Source organism: Schistosoma mansoni, chromosome W (assembly GCF_000237925.1).
Source record: "Schistosoma mansoni strain Puerto Rico chromosome W, complete genome".
NCBI classification, from domain to species: Eukaryota; Metazoa; Platyhelminthes; class Trematoda; order Strigeidida; family Schistosomatidae; genus Schistosoma; species Schistosoma mansoni.
In genome coordinates this window covers 44,050,981-44,055,899 of record NC_031502.1, presented here as the reverse complement: position 1 = coordinate 44,055,899, position 4,919 = coordinate 44,050,981, and the positions used below count along the sequence as shown (strand labels likewise).

The following is a 4,919-nucleotide window of genomic DNA, read 5'->3' as shown; positions in this document are numbered from 1 at the left end:
ATCATGAGTCAATTGAAGCTAGACCACCATGGAAAACCTGGAAGCACTGGACAGCCGTTTCGTCTTATTATGGGACTCCTCACCAGTGCGCATCCACGATCCCGCACTCGCGAGATTCTCCACAAAACCCCCTCTGATCTATAATCATATGCTCACTAGTGACTGACTTCAAGAGATATTTCCTTGAGTTCTAGTGGGAAGCAGTGGCCAGTGGAGTTCAACCACGTCTGTTGTAGAGATATCAGTTCACTGAAGACAATTGGTGAACGGTCGCTCAAAATCGTGGATTGGTTGAAGTTAAACATTAACACCGTTGGATGCCGGCTCAGTGGTCTATCGGTTACGGGCTTCGGCTCGAGACTGGTAGGTCCTGGGTTCGAATCTCACGAGCCGGGATCGTGAATGCGCACTGCTGAGGAGTACCATAATAGGACGAAACGGCCGTCCAGTGCCTTCAGGTTTTCGATGGTGGTCTAGCTTCAATTGACTCATGATTTCGACTGTGAAAATATATTGGATTATTTTATTGTGACTAAGGTATATTGTTATTAAACTATCAAATTCCAAGTTAGTAGTCACATTTCTACTTACATTAACTTTCCAAAATATTTTGAGTTCGCCTCTAATTAGACCAATTCAGTAATAAGTGTCAATTTTTAAAAAAAATGTTACTCTTTCGTTCTCCTTTATATTTAGAGATTAAATTGAAAACAAACATTTAAATATATATATATATATATATATATGACTGGGTTCACTGTCATGATTACTGTTTGTTTTTGTTCCTTTTTTGCATTCTATTGCATAATGTGGAGAATACTGGTGGGTGGCCTATACTTCTCAACAAGGGGTGACAGGCGTAAGTAAGTATTACATAATGATTTGTATTTAACTTAAAGGTAATTTGTAAATAATTTATTATACAATTAGTTTATATACCAATAAAATATTAATATAAATGATAAATATTCAGACACTTGAAAAATGTTTAACTTCTCATTAGATTATTATGATAATTATTTTTGAAGTAGTAGTTAGTTTTGTGGTAATTAATAAAATGGAAAGAAGATAAACAAAATATAATTGTAGGAAAGAAAAATTAAGATAAATGAGTAGTTATGTTATGACTTAATAATGAATCAAAATGAAATATCTGATATCACTTTGTTCTCTGAGCTGGATGATTTGGTCGTTGGGCTTTCATCGTTCTTTTGAACAACTTCATCAGCAAAGACTTCAAGTAGAAGTGATGTGTTCAAATTTCTCCATATATGGCTCACAACTTGTCCTGTAGACCTCGATGTTGATTGGTTCTTGTTGACAGGACAAGCTGTGAGCCATATATGGAGAAATTTGAACACTTCACTTCTACCTGGAGTTTCTGCTGATGATGTTCTTCAAAAGAACGATGAATGCCCCATGATCAAACTATCCAGTTCAAAGAACAAAACCCTATCAATATATATATATATAATTTATCAAAGATTTTCAGTGAAAGAATAATACGGAAATAAGTTTGTCCGAAGGAATGTTATTTTGGCAGAGCACATTACATAAAAAGTAGCTCTATTTAAGTACTTAATTATTGTGGATCATGACAACAGTTTTTGACTTAGGTACTAAAAACAGCTTATTCATTCACATGTATTCAGTTAAGAAGGTAAAAATATCAGGAAAACGGCATGTATATAAAATAGTAGATCAATTATTTATGTTAGTTATATATAACAATAATATTAGACTCTTTATCGGTTGTGTTCGTATAATGAATTATTGATGATATAATAGTAAGTGAAATTTATTTTATTTATAATCTGACTATTAATTAACGTGAAGAAAACCAAAACACTATTTACTTCTATTTTACCTGTAAACGTAAATCTTTATTTATCGTCCGATTACAGATTTTCTATGTTTTTGGTTGATTTTTCAAGTGAGAAGCATTTTGTTGTTATTATTCCACGTCAAAGTCAACTGTATATATTCATTTTTAAGTAATAACAGCAGTCAATATAAAATTAATACTTTTTTCACTTGTCAATAATTACCATAATCATATTAATTTTGCTAGGATTATATCATGATTAACAGAAAATCTCCTGAAATTAAGTGTAAACTGACTTTCATAGACTCTGATATCATAGATTTATATGCCTTCTGTTAATTATTCGGACAGTTTTTCCTGCACATTTGTAGACATTAAGTAGATAATCTTGAATCTTAGCAAGCTAATGTCAAGTGTCGGGAGAAAGTCATCAGGAAAAATTTCAGTTTATGTTACATACTTGTTAACATTTATAACCAATGGGTGTTTACAAACGTTAATAAACTGATACCTAATTAAAAGCTCCCATAAATAAGCGACATTTATCTAAGCTTGAGGTACCATTATGTCAAGGTATTTTAATTAACGATCCCACTACAAGTTGGTTGACAGAACCAAAGACCGAATTGGGAGAGACCGTTAGCTTATTAATTACTGTCGTCTTTCTCAGTCAACAATTCATACATTCATTCACAACTGTCGATGTAAATTTAATAAACCAAAATTTCTGGAAACTAAACAAAAATCGGGAAATAAGTTCATTGATTTAAAACTATCCTAGATGCCATAGTTTGGAACTATAAACTTCGATCCTAACAAACATCCTTCTCTTTGTCACTAGGAAGTATAGATTGTTTATCTTTGTTTTATGGCTAACAGAGAAACCGAGATCTAGCATTAACCCCTATTCTGGAATCATCAGCTGCGGGTACATGAATCTGGTTGCTGGTATTCACACTGAGACTGAATTCAGAACTATCTATCACAAACGCCTTATCGTTATGCACCAGGCTTCCAAATTTACATAAAAACCAATTTGTTTGGTGGGTGTGATATTGTTTTCTTAGGGTTTGTTTTTCCAATTTTTGTTATTCGTAAATGTGAATTATCTCCTCTGGCATACGCGTTATATTGTTCCAACTTTTAGTTATATTATGAACAGTACAATATCCAGATTTATTTAGACTGAGAAAAAGTTTATAATGACTTATTCATAGAGTTATTGTGAAAATTTAGTGAAATATGCCTTTATGAAATTCCAAAAATCATGTTTTCTAGGGTCTTGTTCAGACAGACAATAAATCATTTTTATTGCTAAAGTCAACACTTCTCATTTTTGAATTCTCTCGGAAAACTTCGGATTAAAATCAAGCAGAGAAAAAGTTCTGTGTAAACAAATAAATTAATCGTGAAAGTTCACAATTTAGAAGATTTACAATATAAGAACTTTCAGATCATAGACAGAATTTATAAAATGTGTGACTGTCATCGACTTAATATAGAACGTAAGTCATAAGATTTTGAGAGAAAACATAACTTTGGAAACACGGCTTGAAGACGAATTTTTGGTGACAATAGCCACAGGTTAGTCTTAATTCAACTATCAAAAGACATTTAACTTATCTCAAAGAGTAAATATTCTGAGCTTAATGATAATTATTGACACCGACTCAGTTAATGGAATAGTTAGAATTCAAAAAGTGTTCTGCATAGTTTATTGTGGCTTATCAAAATTTGGATTTTGTTGGCAGCCCGAGATAATTATTACCTTTGTATATTGTTCACAGTACGTTAATAATGTATCGTTTTAAAACTAACTCTCGAATATCATCGCAATCTGTATACCATTTCGATTGCTTTATGCTAATGCTTTCATATTTTGAATAATTACGCGTTAAAATACTCATGTTTATGATAGTTACCCGTTTACATTGAACGGATATTAAAATGAACTAAATGAAAACAGATGGTGTACATGACTAACAGGAAAGAATTTTCTGACTTCATTGTTTTATGCTACATAATTTAAAATTCTCGCAGAAATCAAAATGGATATTTAATTTAACTTTTTATTACTAGGTGGACAGGAAATTATGCTAATTAGGCGTTCTATAATTTAGAGAAATCAGAAAACAATTAAACATACATATTCATACCTGAAACAATTTTTATTTCATAGTTAACAAAACATGAACTAGCTTTTTTCAATCATTTTGTTTTGTGATTTGTTTGCTTTTGTCTTACCGACCGACAGCCTCATTAGTCTTAACACTTTGACACCTTACCATTTAATAGTTGAATTGATGTGTTAATTAAAGTTAGACTACTATGGAAAACCTGGAAGAAGTGGACGGTCATTTTGTCCTCGTATGAGACTCCTCAGTAGTGCATATCCACGGGATTTACCATGATATTAAATATATATTTTTTTCAAAAAGATATGAGAACAAACTACATACTTTATTTAAATGGTTCAAAAATGGTTCTCCTTAGTTTTTGTTATCAAAACTAACTATTTTGGTAATATATTTTCCTACATTGGCTTTACTATCAACATAGTTCTAGAAAGGTTATTAAATACTTAGCTATTATCTGTAGAATGTGAACTGTTTTATAAACAGAGTATATACTTATTCGCATTCTGTTGCTTTATAGCAGTCAGATGTATATATATATATATATATATATATAAGAAATGTAACATTTTAAATTTGTGTATAATATGTCTTGTATTAGATGGTGTCAAATGGTGGAACTATCGTAATTGATACAACAATACTATTTATATTCCTCTCAGTCACTAGTAATTTAAAAAAGAAAAAGGTCAGCTAGAAAAATATATTGGTACAGAATAGAAATATTGATTTCAGCAAAAATGAACTTGAATAAAACTGCATTTATAAAGATCTTGAGTTCAAAATAATAAAATAAATGACATACTAAATGAACTATCTTGAAGTGAAACAAAAAAAAGAACTTTTCTTATGAGAAATTTCGATATACAAATATTAACTCAAGGATAAGTGGAATAAAATAATAAGTTAGCACTTTTATGGAGATATAGAGAAATATAGTTCATATACAGAATTCCCAA

The 4,919-nt window shown here is 30.9% G+C and overlaps 1 non-coding gene across 1 annotated transcript; it reads left to right on the top strand.

Annotated features, from left to right (window-relative positions):
• The first annotated feature begins 322 nt into the window (after positions 1 to 322).
• Smp_tRNA_01733_Pseudo_CGA.1.1 lies at positions 323 to 392 on the top strand. Its single transcript has one exon. It is a non-coding gene (tRNA).
• Positions 393 to 4,919: the final 4,527 nt, after the last annotated feature.